Source organism: Oryx dammah, unplaced genomic scaffold (genome assembly GCF_014754425.2).
Source record: "Oryx dammah isolate SB20612 unplaced genomic scaffold, SCBI_Odam_1.1 HiC_scaffold_22, whole genome shotgun sequence".
In the NCBI taxonomy this organism is placed as follows: domain Eukaryota; kingdom Metazoa; phylum Chordata; class Mammalia; order Artiodactyla; family Bovidae; genus Oryx; species Oryx dammah.
This window is the reverse complement of record NW_024070206.1, coordinates 18,902,032-18,919,565: the sequence shown is the minus strand read 5'-3', so window position 1 is coordinate 18,919,565 and position 17,534 is coordinate 18,902,032. Positions and strand designations below refer to the sequence as shown.

General features: G+C 42.5%; 1 protein-coding gene across 1 annotated transcript in view; it reads left to right on the top strand.

Annotated features, from left to right (window-relative positions):
- The first annotated feature begins 52 nt into the window (after positions 1–52).
- Positions 53–17,534, top strand: part of PRELID3A (PRELI domain containing 3A) — a 45,698-nt gene continuing 28,216 nt past the window's right edge. The window contains exon 1 of the mRNA XM_040264597.1: positions 53–198. The gene's annotated coding sequence lies outside the window, so the exon portion shown is untranslated. The remainder of the gene's footprint in view (positions 199–17,534) is intronic.

Genomic DNA, 17,534 nt, shown 5'->3' with positions numbered 1-17,534 from the left:
CCCCGCCTCCGGAGCGTCCCCAGTCAGGACCAGAGGCGGGGCTGTGGGGTACACGTTATCAGGAGGGGGCGGGGCCGGGTCGGGCGCGCGCCTAGGCGCTGCACCTGTTGGGGCGCCCAGCCTACGCTGCTGAGGCCCGGCGCAGTGGCCCTTTCCCTCAGGCAGAAGCTATCTTCGACCCTTCGGACGCCTCTCTCGGTTGGTCCCTCGTCACATACTTTTTATTGAGCGTCTGTTCTGTGGGGCCTTGTCAGTGGCGGTGCCGTCAGGAACCCGGCCGACGGCAGGTGAAGCGGCGCGGCCGTCAGGCTCCCCTAGTGAGGGGAACTTGTGCGCCCGGCCGAGGTAGGCCCATGGGGCCTGAGGGGAAGAAACGAGGGAAGAGGCGTGAGAGACTGTGGTGGGTCAAGTCTTGAGGGCCCTGCTGGGGGCAGCGGGGACGCGGGCGCGTTCTTTCCCGGATGAGTTTGAGCAGGCAAGCGTGACCGCGACTGAGGTGTACGCAGCACGGGCTTTCCTCAGCGGCCGAAGAGCGGGGAAGCGGGAGCTAAGTTCAGGCTTGACTCTCGCCGCCTGGCCGCGGCCCCGGAGGCTGGGTCGTTTCCTCACGGAGAGAATTCAGAGGCTGCGGGGCGGGGTGGCCGTCCCAAGTTTCTCCCCGCGAGCCGGTAACGTGGGCGGGACGGCGGGGAAAAGGGGTAACTAACGGACGGGACTCGGGGAACTCCTCTGGATCTTCCCGTCGCCGCCTCCTCAGGGGGCAGCGAGTTTTGTTCGTCGTTTGGTCTTTCGGGTCTGTCTTAGTGGCCGGCGCAGGAAGGGCAATGTCCGGGTGCGGTAGTGATTCTGTTGTAACGAGGGCTTAACTAGCAGAAGGTTACTTTCCGACACGGAGGTTCCCGCCCTTGTCTGTCTCCTCAAGGACCCCGTGGTCACAGGATGTAGGGTCTCCTGTCACATGGCCCACAGCCTCTTCTCTGCTCATTCTGCCTACTCTAACATTGATTGCCCCCCTCAAGGAGTCTGGACCCTTAGAATCTTTTAAGGGTCGAAGGTCCACCTTCTGTAGCTGCTTCAAGGCGAGTCGGGGCTTGTCCAGACCACCTTGCTGTCAGAGGTAGGGGTCTCCGGGACACGGATGGAGGGCAGGGAGTGGGAGGCTGCAGCTCAGTCCAGGTGATGTTGGTTGTCTCCATCTTCACGTGGGCCAAGTTGAAATCCCTGGCATACCGTCACCTGCAGGTGAAATTTGTAATCTGGAAAAAACAAACTTAACAAGCAGGTGTAGAAGGCAGGGGCCAAAATTCAGCAAAAGTACTGTTGGGAACAGAGGTCCAAATAGAGGTAGGAACTAGGAGTATGTATTAACAGTACCCCTCTGACTGTGGTCCATATGGAGTCCACGCTGTGGTTACCCTTTCCAAAATTGTGTAGCTGTTGAGCCTGCTTTATATACCTTTTGGATCTTTTCTTCCACCTGGCCAGTGGTAATGATGTAGATGCAACGTGGTTTTACGGTTTGTTGCAAATACCCCTCCCTGCTCTGCTAGGAGATAGCCCAAGGCCAGTCTTCTACGTTGGCTAGGGATTAAGGAAGATCCAACCAGTCCATCCTAATGGAAATCAGTCTTGAATATTCATTGGAAGGACTGATGCTGAAGCTCAAACTCCAATACTTTGGCCACCTGATGCAAAGAGTTGACTCATTTGAAAAGGCCCTGATGCTGGGAAGGACTGAAGGCAGGAGGAGAAGGGAACGATAGAGGATGAGATGGTTGGATGGCATCAGCAACTCGATGGACATGAGTTTGGGTAAACTCCGGGAATTGGTGATGGACAGGGAGGCCTAGCATGCTGCAGTCCATGAGGCTGCAAAGAGTCAGACATGACTGAGCGACTGAACTGAACCGAAGGGAGGTTGAGAGTCTGGAGAGTACATTCCTTGTGCTCCTGGTTGGAGTAGATAGAGTAATTGCCTACTTATGAAGCCTTGTCTTGTGGCATGCAAAATTTCCCTGTGGGGCCACTAGACGAACAGCAGTTACACTGCCTGCCAAGAGAGGCCAGCCGCACACTTGAGCCAGGGGCAGGTAATGGAGACATTATATACCGGTGTCCCCCCAAGGGCTAAAAAGGCGAATGTGCAGGATCCCATGGTTAATCATCTGTCTATGCATTGGTAGCTGCAGCTCAGAAGGGACTCACATGATTGGGACCCTGCAGCCTTCCTTTTGGGTTTCTGAGGTTAGGGTAAAATTAACCTGTCTTGGAGCATGTAGCCATATCTGGGTTCTGTTTACCTGAAGAAGCTGGCTCTGCCAGGTGAGGGTGGAGTCTGCTGAGTAGGTGCAGCTGGGGCCTTGATTTGCCTTGGATCCCCACCTCAAGCAACTGGGTCTTATCTGGGGGAAAGATTCCTCTTCAAGCAAGGCAGTTATGTTACATTCTGACAATGAAGGAGGTAGAGTGCCCCCTTTCCAGTTTCAAAAATGAGGGTAGGTCGTGCACTACCAGGATCCCAGATGCATACAGTGGGTGGAATTCTGGTCCCATCTATCTCTGTTGAGATCACTTTAGGTGTCCCTCTTTTGCATTTGTATCTTTGAACAGACCTTCAACATATGGGTCATGTCCTATCCCTAAAGATGATTACAGATCTTGAAGTCTTCAAAGTTTGATCCCTATGGGTTTTCAGAAAAGGCTGGGTACTTTTCCAGTCAAGTTAATGCAGAGATGACTGAGGACAGGTTAAAGCATGTCTAGTTGACCATGGAGAGAAGCCCTTCTATGGGTGGTTCCCAAGACTAGTTGGACTGGTTGAGGATATAGAAAGAAGTGTTGGCTGAGGCTGAGTAGAAGATGGGTCACCCTAGGGCCTCATGAGGGTTGTGGCAGATAACAACAGTTAGTAAGATTTTCATTTTTTTCCTATGGTGAAGGATATTTGTACTATGGAGTTGCTCTTCCATCCCCCTTGTGTGGATACCCATAGAAGGGAGAGAAATATTAGGGTGAATAATGGTTTCAGGGTGGCAGCAGTGAGCTTCCAGTGAATAGTCTTTAACTTGATTTGAAATAAGTAAGAGAATAATAGCAAAAATGACAACTAGGAGTCCAACTCACCAACTCATTTTACTTACCTGCCAACAATGTCTGTCCTTTAAGTATAGATATTCAACTTGTTGATTTATACTTTTTAAAACACTTTATATATTTATTTATGGCTTCTCTGGGTCTTTGTTGCATTGCCTGGACCTTTTTAAAGTTGTGTTGAATGGGGCCTACTCTTTGTTGTAGTGCGTGGGCTTCTCATTGCAGTGGCTTCTGTTGTTGTGGAGCACAGGCTCTAGGCATGCGCACTTCAGTAGTTGTGGATTGTAGGCTCTACAGTGTGGCCTCAGTAGTTGTAGCACACGGACATAATTGCTTCACAGCTTGTGGAATCTTCCTTTACCATGTCTCATGCATTGACAGGAGGATTCTTATCAACTGCGCCACCAAGGAAGTCCCTACTTGTTGATTTTTAAATAGGAACCTCAGGCCTTCAGTGGGCTCACAGGTCCACTTCGGGGTGTCTTCCTTTTCATAGCCGGAGTCCTGTGTGGACTCAAGAGGAAGCGGCTTGATTTGGAACAGGTAAATGCAGTTGTTGATCCCATGTAATTTTACTGCCATAGCGGTGCTGAGAGTGTTCCCAGGTGGTACTAGTGGTAAAGAACCCACCTGCCAATGCAGGAGACATAAGAGACTCAAGTTCAATCTCTGAACTGAGGAGATCCCTTGGAGAAGGGGATGGCAACCCACTCCAGTATTCTTGCCTGAAGAATCCCCATGGGCGGAGGAGCATGGTGGGCTACAATCCATAGGGTTGCATAGAGTTGGACTTGACTGAAGTGATTTAGCATGCACACATACGGGGGTGCTGAGAAGGACTTAGTAAGGGCCATTCCACTTGGGCAGTAATTGATCAGAGGGAGGCCCTTTTCTCCATGTTTTTAGGAGGACAAAATCACCCAGCTAAACCTGAAGGGAGTCAGTTTTTTTGACTGGGGGCCAGAAAAACCTGATTTCCATATTCTGAAATTGCCTTTTGGGCTGTATTGTTCAGTCATTCAGTTGCATCTTATTCTTTGTGACCCCATGGACTGCAGCATGTCAGGCTTCCCTGTCCTTTATTATCTCCTAGAGTTTGCTCAAATTCATGTCATTGAGTCTGTGATGCCATCCAACCATCTCATCCTCTGTCACCCCCTTCTCCTCCTGCCCTCAATCCTTCCAGCATCAGAGTCTTTTCCATTGAGTTGGTTCTTTGCATCAGGTGGCCAGAATATTAGAGTTTCAGCTTCAGAGTCAGTCCTTCTGGTGAATATTCAGGGTTGATTTCCTTTAGGATTGACTGGTTGATGATCTTGTTGTCCAAGGGACTCTCAAGAGTCTTCTCCAGCACCACAGTTCAAAAGCGTCAATCTTTGGTGTTCAGCCTTTTTTATGGACCAACTCTCACATCCCTTCATGACTCCTGGGAAAACCGTAGCTTTGACTAGATGAACCTTTGCCAGCTGAGTAATGTCTCTGCTTTTTAATATGCTGTCTAAGTTTTTCATAGCATTTCTTCCAAGGAGTAAGCGTCTTTTAATTTCATGGCTGCTGTCACCATCTGCAGTAATTTTGGAGCCCAAGAAAATAAAGTCTGCCACTGTTTCCATTGATTCCCCATCTATTTGCTATGAAGTGATGGGACTGGATGCCATGATCTTTGTTTTTTGAATGTCGAGTTTTGAGCCAGCTTTTTCACTCTCCTCTTTCCTTTCATCAAGAGGCTCTTTAGTTCCTCTTCACTTTCTGCCATAAGGGTGGTGTCATCTGCGTATCTGAGGTTATTGATATTTCTTCCTACAATCTTGATTCCAGCTTGTGCTTCATCCAGTCTGGCATTTTGCATGATGTACTTTGCATATAAGTTAAATAAGCAGGGTGACAGTATACAGTGTTGACATACTCCATTCCCAATTTGGAACCAGTCTGTTGTTCCATGTCCAGGTCTAACTGTTGCTTCTTGACCTGCATGCAGATTTCTCATGAGGCAGGTAAAGTAGTCTGGTATTCCCATCTCTTTAAAAATTTCCCACAGTTTGTTGTGATCCACACAGTCATAGGCTCTGGCGTAGTCAATAAAGCAGAAGTAGATGTTTTTCTGGAATTTTCTGGCTTTTTCTATGATCCAGCAGATGTTGGCAATTTGCTCTCTGGTTCTTTTGCCTTTTCTAAATCCAGCTTGAACATCTGGAAGTTCTCAGTTCATGTACTGTTGAAGCCTAGCTTGTAGAATTTTTTTTTTTTAATTTTTGAAGGATAATTGCTTTACAGAATTTTGTTGTTTTCTGTCAAACCTCAACATGAATCAGTCATCAGTACACATATATCCCCTCCCCTTTGAACCTCCCTCCCATCTGCTGCCGCATCCCACCGTTCTAGATTGATACAGAGTCCCTGTTTGAGTTTCCTGAGCCATACAGCAAATTCCCCTTTGCTATCTGTTTTACAAATGGTAATATAAGTTTCCATATTACTGTTTGCATATATTTTACCCTCTCCTCCCCTCTCGCCATGTCTGTAAGTCTGTTCTCTCTGTTTCTCCATTGCTGCCCTGTAAGTTCTTCAGTATCATTCTTCTAGATTCCATATATGCGTTAGAATGTTATTTATATTTCTCTTTCTGATTCACTTAACTCTGTATAATAGGTTCTAGGTTAATTCACCTCATTAGAACTGACTGACGTTCCTTTTTATGGCTGAGTAATATTCCATTGTGTATATGTACCACAACTACTTTATCTGTTCATCTGTCGATGGACATCTAGGTTGCTTCCATGTTCTAGCTATTGTAAACAGTGCTGCAGTGAACAATGGAATACCTATGTCTTTTTCCATTTTGGTTTTCTCAGGATATATGCCTAGGAGTGGGATTGCTGGGTCATATGGTGGTTTTATTCCTAGTTTTTTAAGGAATCTTCATACTCTCTTCCATAGTGGCTGTATCAATTTACATTCCTACCAACAGTGCAAGAGCATTCCCTTTTCTCCACACCCTCTCCAGCATTTATTTTTGGTAGATGTTTTGATGATGGCCATTCTGACCAGTGTGAGGTGATATCTCATTATAGTTTTGATTTGCATTTCTCAAATAATGAGCAATGTTGAGCATCTTTTCATGTGTTTGTTAGCCATCTGTATGTCTTCTTTGGAGAAATGTCTCTTTATGCCTTTTTCCCACTTTTTGTTTGGGTTTTTCTGGCTTTGAGTTGTATGAGCTGCTTGTATATTTTAGAAATTAATCCTTTGTCAGTTGTTTCATTTGCTATTATTTTCTCCCATTCTGAGGGCTGTCTTCACCTTGTTTATAGTTTCCTTTGCTGTGGAAAAGCTTTTAAGTTTAAGCAAGTTCCACTTGTTTACTTTTGTTTTTATTTCCATTACTCTCGGAGGTGGGTCATAGAGGATTTTGCTTTGATTTATGTCGAGTGTTCTGCCTATGTTTTCCTCTAAGAGTTTTATAGTTTCTAGTCTTACATTTAGGTATTTAATCCATTTTGAGTTTATCTTTGTGTATGGTGTTAGGAAGTGTTCTAATTTCATTCTTTTACACGTAACTGTCCAGTTTTCTCAGCACCATTTATTGAAGAGGCTGTCTTTGCCTCATTGTATATTCTTGCCTCCTTTGTCAAAAATAAGGTACCCATAGGTGCATGGGTTTATTTCTGGGCTTTCTATCTTGTTCCATTGGTCTGTATTTCTGTTTTTGTTCCACTACTGTACTGTCTTGATGACTGTAGCTTTGTAGTATAATCTGAAGTCAGGAAGGTTGACTCCTCCAGCTCCGTTCTTCTTTCTCAAGACTGCTTTGGCTATTCAGGGTCTTTTGTGTTTCCATATGAATTGTGAATTTTTTTTGTTGTAGTTCTGTGAAAAAATGTCACCTGTAATTTGATAGGGATCTCATTGAATCTCTAGATTGCATTTGGTAGTATAGTCATTTTCACAATATTGATTCTTCCTGCCCAGGAACATGGACTGTCTCTCCATCTGTTTATGTCGTCTTTGATTTCTTTCATTAGTGTCTTATAATTTTCTGTGTACATTTCTTTTGTCTCCTTAGGTAAGGTCATTCCTAGATATTTAATTCTTTTTTGTTGCAATGGTGAATGGGATTGATTCCTCAATTTCTCTTTCTGATTTTTCATTGTTAGTATATAGAAATGCAAATGATTTCTGTGTATTGGTTTTGTATCCTGCACCTTTGCTAAATTCACTGATTAGCTCTAGTAATTTTCTGATACTATCTTTAGAGTTTTCTATGTACAGTATCATGTCATCTGCAAACAGTGAGAGCTTTATTTCTTCTTTTCTAATCTGGATTCCTTTTATCTCTTTTTCATCTCTGATCGCTGTAGCTACGACTTCCAAAACTATGTTGAATAATAGTGGTGAAAGTGGACTCCCTTGTCTTGTTCCTAATCTTAGGGGGAATGCTTTCAGTTTTTCACCATTGAGAATAATGTTTGCTGTAGGCTTATCATATATGGATTTTACTATGTTGAGGTAGATTCCATCTGTGCCCATTTTTTTTTGAAGAGTTTTAATCATAAATGGATGCTGAATTTTGTTAAAGGCTTTTTCTGCATCTATTGAGATGATCATATGGTTTTTATCTTTCAATTTGTTACTATGGTATATTACATTGATTGATTTGCATATATTGAAGAATCCTTGCATCCCTGGAATAAACCCAACTTGATCATGGTGTATGAGCTTTTTGATGTGTTGCTGAATTCTGTTTGCTAAAATTTTGTTGAGGATTTTTGCATCTATGTTCATCAGTGTGATATTGTCCTGTAGTTTTCTTTTTTTGTTGTGTCTTTGTCTGGTTTTGGTATCAGGGTGATGATGACCTCATAGAATGAGTTTGGAAGGGTTCCTTCCTCTGAAATTTTTTGAAAGAGTTTTAGAAGGTTAGGCATTAGTTCTTCTCTAAATGTTTGATAGAATTCTCCTGTGAAGCCATCTGGTTCTGGGCTTTTGTTGTTTGGGAGATTTTTGATCACAACTTCAATTTCAGTGCTTGTAATTGGGTTGTTAATAATTTCTATTTCTCCCTGATTCAGTATTAGAAGATTGAACTTTTCTAAGACTCTATCCATTTCTTCTAGGTTATCCATTTTATTGTCATATAGTTGTTCATAATAACCTCTTATAATCCTTTGTATTTCTTCATTGTCTGTTGTAACCTCTCCTTTTTCATTTCTAATTTTGTTGATTTGATTCTTATCTCTCCTTGATGAGTCTGGCTAAAGGTTTGTCAATTTTATCTTCTCAAAGAACCAGCTTTTAGTTTTATTAATCTTTACTATAGTTTCTTTCATTTCTTTTTTTTCTTTTTTTTTCTGCTTGGATCTTTTATGATTTCTTTCCTTCTAATTTTGGGGTTTTATTGTTCTTTTTTTTTCAGTTGTTTTAGGTGTAAAGTTAGGTTGTCTCTTTGATGTTGTTCTTGTTTCTTGAGGTAGGATTGTATTGCTATAAACTTCCCTCTTAGAACTGCTTTTGCTGCATCCCACAGGTTTTGACTTTGACTATGTGGATCACAATAAACTGTGGAAAATTCTGAAAGAGATGGGAATACCAGACCACCTGACCTGCCTCTTGAGAAATCTGTATCCAGGTCAGGAAGCAACAGTTAGAACTGGACATGGAACAACAGACTGGTTTCAGATAGGAAAAGGAGTACGTCAAGGCTGTATATTGTTACCCTGCTTATTTAACTTATATGCAGAGTACATCATGAGAAACGCTGGACTGGAAGAAACACAAGCTGGAATCAAGATTGCCGGGAGAAATATCAATAACCTCAGATATACAGATGACATCACCCTTATGGCAGAAAGTGAAGAGGAACTCAAAAGCCTCTTGATGACAGTGAAAGTGGAGAGTGAAAAAGTTGGCTTAAAGCTCAACATTCAGAAAATGAAGATCATGGCATCTGGTCCCATCACTTCATGGGAAATAGATGGGGAAACAGTGGAAGACTTTATTTTTGGGGGCTCCAAAATCACTGCAGATGGTGACGCAGCCATGAAATTAAAAGACGCTTACTCCTTGGAAGAAAAGTTATGACCAACCTAGATAGTATATTCAAAAGCAGAGACATTACTTTGCCGACTAAGGTCCGTCTAAGTCAAGGCTATGGTTTTTCCAGTAGTCATGTATGGATGTGAGAGATGGACTGTGAAGAAAGCTGAGCACCAAAGAATTGATGCTTTTGAACTGTGGTGTTGGAGAAGACTCTTGAGAGTCCCTTGGACTGCAAGGAGATCCAACCAGTCCATTCTGAAGGAGATCAGCCCTGGGATTTCTTTGGAAGGAATGATGCTAAAGCTGAAACTCCAGTACTTTGGCCACCTCATGCGCAGACGACTCATGGGAAAAGACTCTTGATGCTGGGAGGGATTGTGGGCAGGAGGAGAAGGGGACAACCGAGGATGAGATGGCTGGATGGCATCACTGACTCGATGGACGTGAGTCTGAACTCCGGGAGTTGGTGATGGACAGGGAGGCCTGGCGTGCTGCGATTCATGGGGTTGCAGAGTCGGACACGACTGAGCGACTGAACTGAACTGAATTGAAGGAAACATCAGTTAATTTATGTCAGAGAATGTTTTGCCTATGTTCTCTTTCAGATGTTTTATGTTGTCATGTCTTATATTTAAGTCTTTAAGCCATTTTGAATTTGTGTGTGGTGTGTTCTAACATCATTGACTTGCACGTGACTGGCCAACTTTCCCAGCACAACTTGCTGAAGAGACTATCTTTTTCCCATTGAATATTCTGGTCTACTTTGTCCAAAATTAATTGACCATAGGTATGTGGGTTTATTTCTAGGCTGTCTATTCTGTTCCATTAATCCATAGGTCTGTTTTTGCCAGTACCACACTATTTCAATTTCTGTAGCTTTGTGGTATTGTCTCATGTCTGGGAAGGTTATGTCTCCTGTTTTGTTCTTTTTCTCCTGGATTGCTTTAGCAATTCTGGATCTGTTATGGTTCCATATAAATTTAAGGATTATTCATTCTAGTTCTGTGAAGAATGTCATGGGTAATTTAATAGGGATTGCATTAAGTCTGTAAATTGCTTTGGGTAATATGGCTGTTTTACCAGTATTTATTATTCCAATCCAGCAGCATGGGATAGCTTTCCCTTTCTTTGAATCATCTTAAGTTTCCATTACCAATTTTTTTAGTAGTATTTTTTTTTATTGTACTTCATTTAGAATGTCTTAGTTACTATACAGCAAAGTGATTCAGGCATATATATGTATATATTCTTTTCCATTATGGTTTATCATAGGATATTGAATATAGTTCTGTGTGCTGTATAGTAGATTGAGTAATAGTCCTGTGTGGTATATAGCAGGACCTTGTTTATTCATCCTATATATAAAAGCTTACAGTTGCTAATCCCAACTTCCCACTCCTCTTCTTCCTCAGCCCCCTCCCCCTTGGCAGCCACCAGTCTGTTCTCTATGTCTGTGATTCTTTTTCTGTCTCATAGATGGGTTCACTTGTGTCATATTTTAGATTCTACATCTAAGTGATATTATATGGTATTTGTCTTTTCTTTCTGTATAATCACTAGTTGGATCTGGGTTGTTGCAAATGGAATTATTTCATTCTTTTTATGGCTGAGTAGTATCCCATTGTGTATATGTACCACATCTTCTTTATCCATTCATCTGTTGATGGACATCTAGGTTGTTTCTATGTCTTGGCTGTTGTGAACAGTGCTGCTATAAACACAGGGGTTCATGTATCTTTTTTAATTACAGTTTTGTCCAGATATATGCCCAGGCTTCCCTGGTGGCTCAGAGGTAGAGAGTCTGCCTGCCAATGCAGGAGAAACAAATTTGATCCCTGAGTTGAGAATATCCTCTGGAGAAGGAAATGGCAACCCATTTCAGTCTTCTTGCCTGGTAAATCCCATGGACAGAGGAGCCTGGTGGGCTACACTGGATGGGGTTGCAAGAGTCAGCCATGACTTTGTGACTAAACAACAACAACCAGATACGTGCTCAGGTGTATGCTAATTCTATTTTTAGTTTTCTGAGAAACTTCCATACTGTTTTCCATAGTGACTGCACCAACTTATATTCACATCAACAGTGTACAAGGGTTCCCTTTTCTCTACACCCTCTCCAGCATTTACTTGTAGACTTTTTACTGATCATTCTGACCAGTGTGAGGTGGTATCTTATTATAGTTTTGATTTATATTTCTCTAATAATTAGCAATGTTGAGCATCTTTTCATGTGCATATTGGCCATCTGTATTTCTTGTTTGGAGAAATGTCTGTCTAGGTCTTCTGATCATTTTTGGATATGGTCATTTGCTTTTTTTGTTGTTGAGTTGTATGAGCTGTTTGTATATTTTGGAAAGTAAGCCCTTGTTGGTTGCATCATTTGCAAATATTTTCTCCCATTCTAAAGGTTGTCTTTTCCTTTTGTTTATGGTTTTCTTTGAGCAAGTTTTTAAGTTTGATTAGGTCCCATTTGTTTTATTTTTGTTTTTGTTTCTATTGCCTTGGAAGACTAACCTAAGAAAACTTGGGTACAATTTATGTCAGAGAATGTTTTGGAGACCTTCATTTCTAGGATTTTTATGGTGTCATGTCTTATATTTAGGTCTTTAGGCCATTCTGAGTTTATTTTTGTGTGTGATGTGAGGGTGTGTTCTGACTTCATTGATCTACTTGCAGCTGTCCAACTTTCCCAATACCACTTGCTCAAGAGACTTTTTCCCCTTTTTGTATTCTTGCCTTCTGATTGACCATAGGTGTCTGAGATTTTTTCCTGGGCTCTCTATTCTGTTCCATTGATTCCTGTGCCTGTTTTTGTTCCAATACCATACTTTAAAAAATAAAATTTAAAATTAATTTATTTTTTACTATGCTGGGTCTTCATTACTGTTCATGGGCTTTCTCTAGTTGCAGTGGCTTCTCTTGTTGCCACAGGCTCTAGAGCGTGTGGGGTTGGTTGCCACACAGTATGTGGCATCTTACCAGGCCAAGATTTGAATCTGTTTCCCCTGCACTGGCAGATGGATTTTTAACCACTGGACCATTAGGGAAATCCTCACATTTTTTGATTACTCTGGTTTTGTAGTATTGTCTGAAGTACGGGAGGGTTATGCCTCCTGCTTTCTTCTTCAAGATTGCTTTAGCAATTCTGGGTCTTTTATGGCTCCATATACATTCTAAGATTATTTATTCTAGTTCTGTGAAGAACGTCATAATTTAACAGGAATTGAATTAAATCTGTAGATTGCCCCAACATTCTTATTTGAAGCCCCAACTTCCAATTGACTGTATTTGTAGATAATGCAATATCTTTCATGAATATAGATGCAGAAATTCTCAACAAAATACTGGCAAACCAAAGTCAGCATCATATTTGAAGGATTCTACACCATGACCAAGAGGGATTTATCTCAGAATATCAGGATGATTCAACATAAGAAAATTAGTCAGTGTAATACATCAAGTTAATAGAATGATGTTTTAAAATTACATGATATTCTCAATTGACAGCAAAGGCATTTGACAAAAATCCAACACTGTTTCATGAGAGAAAGCACTTGGAGTACTAGGGAAGGTAACTTTCTCAACATAATAAAGGGCACTTGTGAAAAACTCACAGCTAACTTCTTACTCAGTGTTAAGAGACTGAAATTGTTTCCTCTAAGATCAAGAATAGGATCAAAAATGTCCACTTTCACCATTACAATTTAATATTGTACTGGAAGTTCTAACCACATCACGTAGACAAGAAGAAGAAATATTAGGCATCTGTATGGGAAAGGAAAAAGTAAAGCTATCTCTATACACATATGATGGGATTATAATTAATAGAAAATCATCATTAAAGGTTGCTAGAACTAATAAATACATTCAGCAAAGTTGAGGATACAAAATAGGGAGTGAAAGTGAGTCTCATTCTCACTGGTTATAAAAATAATTTTCTTAGAGATTTTTTTGGTGTGTATATGTGTCTATATGGTTTACATATATTTACAAGCATATAAAGTATACTTTAATGTGAATGAAATTGTAGTTTATACACTTTGCTTTTTTGATTAACATATGCTTTTTGTATGTTGAAAACCTATAGTTCCACCCCAGTTCTTTAATTAGCTTCCTGATATTCTGTGGGAACAGTGTAACAGTTTCTAACCAAGCATCAGTTAACTGCTCCCAATTTATTTGTATTTTAGATGCTACAGTGAACATTATCGATATGTGTATACACACACACCTGCCAATACATATTCAGAGGATAATTTCCCAGCAGAGAGTGCTTAGTAAACTTTAAAAAAAATGTTACATGTGTTTGAGGCGGTAGGGACCCTAAGACTGCTTACATAGAGCTTTGTTGCACAGTGTGCCCACAGGGTGACAGGAGAGGTCTATTAATCTTGACAACTGTGCATCATGCATTTCAAAAAACTGTTCACAGGCTGGTCTGGATATTGTTTCCTCCTAAATGGTGTTACTGTTGTTAATTTGTAACAATTAATTATTTTTGTAAGTTGAAACTGATATATTTTCAGTCAGTGGTTATAACCTGTGCTGCTGTTTCTGGTAATGTGGCCCAAGTAAAGGAATCTAAAGACACAGTATTAATATCCTCTATGTGACAACCAATAAAAGAATGAATTGCAACATCAATCTCTAAAAATGCAAGTTTTATGAATGACTATAGCAAAACATTTAGACTATTCCTAATCACCATGTTACTTTGCTGTTGTTCATTTGCTGTCGTGTCCAGATCTTTGAGATTCCATTGACTGCAGCAAGCCAGGCTTCCCTGTCCTTCATTATCTCCCAGAGTTTGCTCAAACTCACATCCATTAAGTTGATGATACTATCCAACCATCTCATCCTCTATCATTCACTTCTCCTCCTGCCTTCAGTCTTTCCCAGCATCAGGGTCTTTTCCACTACTTTACTTTGTAGTGATCAAATATTTTTCTAAAAGTTTTAGCCACAATAGTGTGTAGAAATCATAAAGTCCCTAGATTTTTCCTAGTTGTGTCTTCTTGAGAGAAAACTGATGATTGTTTTGGACACCAGACCCCTTGGTCACGAGGCATCTTTGCAATGCCAGAAAACATAAGGGAAATGGATAGAATTTAAAGTGCCCAGAAGCAGAAATACAGAGCAGAACTTAGGCTATTTATGGGAGAGACTTAGTTCAGGTTGTATGTAAGGGTTTGGAAGAGGAATTAATTACATAGAAACATATATCACAGAAAGTAAAGAGTCACAGAGGTATACTCTGTTTTAATAAAATATGAGAATATCTTGGTTGTGTTGGAGTTCAGGATAGTTCTGACTCTGGTTAGAGAACTTGTCCCTGGATCCCAATAATATTCCTGCATAGGATCTTGGAAGATCCAGATGCTGATGGCAGCAGCTGGAACTCTGGCCTCCTGCCCTCCTATTCTGACTGCATGGCAGATTGAGGAGTCCCTGTAAATCAGATCTTCATGATCACTGTATCTGAGGATCAATTAAACATCAGAGCCTAGTGAAGAATATCCATCACAGTGGGAGAGGAACACCTCCAAATGTTCTTCAAGACTCCTTACCTGTTGGGAGATTGATTTTCTCCCTAATTTTTTAGTTTAAAAATCTGTTCTGGCACAGCAGTTTTCAAACTTATTTATTTTTAGCTGCAGACTCTTGTAGCAGTGGTATTTCAACATGGAATCTCAATATATAGAATATGAATAAAATAGCAAAAAAGACTAGGACCACTGGTTGAAAAGTCTCCTGATTTACCACACAGGTGATTCCTGAAAACAGCAAGGTTTCCTGGAACTTGACCAGGTGGCTCTGCATGATGACAACAGATAGAGCCCCACCCACCCCTGGGCCAAGCCTTTCACAGGTTCATGATGCCCTCCGAGTCATCCTTGACTCACTGAACAAGCAGTTATCTGGAGCTCACTGTTGGCCAAGTACAGGGACCGATCCTGGGCACACAGAAATGAGCCAGGTCTGGGTCCCACCTCAGAGCTCAGGTGAGTGCAGGATGCCTTTCCAAACTCCAGAGTGCTGTGACCACCTCCACCGCTCATCAGCCCTGCCTGTTTCTAGGCCTAATCCCAGAGATGCCAATTCAAAAGCTAAAAGAGTGGTGAAACCTAAATACCTGCTTCCTTAAGGGTAATCTGGTGGGAGAGACAGAAACACAAACAGGTGTGGTACTTATAAAACACTGTGCTGAGAGTACGAGAGAGGTATCAGGAGGAGCCACAGGACGGTGAGGGGGCGCTGAGCACCCCAGGGCACGGCCAAACAAAGCTTTGGAGGGGATGTGGCAGGCTGATGGGACGGCATTCTGAGGGGCCATCTAGGATTGAGCCAGGTCAGCAGGGATGGTCACAGCAGTTTTAACCACAGGCATGTACTCTGTCTTCATTAATTCCCACTAGGCCAAAAGGACTTTTTTTTTTTTTTTAAGTGGTAGTGCTCCCATGTCAAGAATGATGACACTAATGTTCAGGAGGTTAGCAATTTGCAAAAGGGGAGCCAAGACTGGAACCCAGGTTTGTTCCTCTTCAAATGCATGCCTTCAGCTGCAGCTGTTAAATCGAATTGGCTCTTAAAGCATGTGGAAGATGGAATGGATTAAAACAATCTGAAAGAGGTAAATCCCTAAGGATTCAGTAACTGGCTGGATGTAGGGTCGGGGAGTACTCCAGCTTGGTGCACCTGGGTGATGCCAGGGTCCTGGCCATTGACTCCTGGAAGAAGAATCTGCTTAGGGTGGGAGATGTATGGCCATGATATGTTTGAGGTAGGACCTAGATGGGTAGGAGTGAGATGGAGAGAAAGGTGAGAAGTCCGTGGAAACCAGGATACTCAGTGAGTCACTTGGGGAGCAGGTGTAGAGGGAGAAGAACAGAGAGGCAAAAGGTGTGTGCAGGGGAAATGGGAAGGACCAGAACAGAGGATGCAGAGGGAGCAGAGTTCCAGGAGAGAGAGACCAGTAGTTCTCTTGCAGCACAGAGGCCCATGGGGAGGGCAACAGAACAGCATCTGTCACACTGGAAGCACAATGATGACTGATGAGAGCTTTCGAGAGCCTGTTCCAGTGGGGTAAAACTGCCAAGATGCTGCATGGTGGGGCTGTGGTGGGGCCAGGGGTCTCTATTCCTAACAGGCTCCCAGGTGATAAAGCTGATGCTGCTCAGACTTGGTGGAACAGAACAAGAGAAAGGGTGGTGTTTGACCAAAAATGGAGGTAGTGGTATAGGACTTGAAGCAGGGCTGTGCCTTTCATCTGTTGTTAAACAGTCAATGATTTATTATGCGTCTGTTGGGTTTCTGACTCGGGAATTGCCAAGGATGATGGTATCCTAGTTCTCGTGGTCTTAACACATGGTGGTAAGTCTTGGAGGGGAGTACGTTTAAGTAGTGATGGAGCCACTGAGGTGCTGGGACCTGACAGCTATGTGTGAGGTGGCTTTGAAAGTTAGGCAGGTGCAGGTACAGTGAGCCAGGAGGCCACCCTCTATAGACTCCCACCCTCAGGTCCCACCTTCACCACTAAGTTGTATCTCTGCCCAGATGTTTCCTGGTTTGTTGTTGTTTAGTCGCTCAGTTGTGTCTGACTCTTTGCAGCATGCCCGGCTTCCTTGTCTTTCTCTATCTCCCAGAGTTTGCTAAAAGTCATGTTCATGGTTAGGGTCTCAGTTTCCCCAGATTCTCACTACAATGTCTTCTGTCACCATCCAGCCTGATTTCTTTAGCCTCATGCTCAATACATATTTGTGGGAAATGCTAATTTTAAAAGATGATGCTTTTTAAAGCCAAATGACAGCCCTGAGCTCAGAGCCTAGTGCAGGGCATGTTTCACAGCTGGCCTGGCCACAGCAGCCAGTCACTGCACGTGGCTGTGGGGGACTCCTGTAAACCTGGTGTCATCTCAGCTCAGCCCTCAGCTTGTGATCATTGGATGTGGTTTTGCACCTCCATGAACCCCAGTCTGCTCACCAATGAAACGGAGCAGCGCTGCTGTGGGAAGATCACCCTGAGCATCCAGCTACAGGTGGTGAAGGTGGAGTGTGTGGAGTGTGGAGATGGTGGGCTGGGATCTCCTAGCCCAGGTCTTCTGGCTGCTTCCCCACTTTTCCAGCTTCACTGACTAGTCACAGAGGTAGGCCCGGGGCGCCCACTCCATGTGCGTGCTGCAAAGGGTATTCCCTTGTGCCCAGTAGCAGAGGGTCACCCTGTTCTCAAACTAGCAGCTTGCTTCTTTGCACTTGAACTGTATTTGTTGGTAGTGGGGGCTAAATAAAAATCTAAAATGAAGAAATTATTTTTTCCCCAGTGTAAAAGGAATCTCTCCTTACCCTTTTCTTAGAGCATTTACTCTAGAATCCTTATAGGTTGTCTTTTTGAGATGTATGTAAACATTT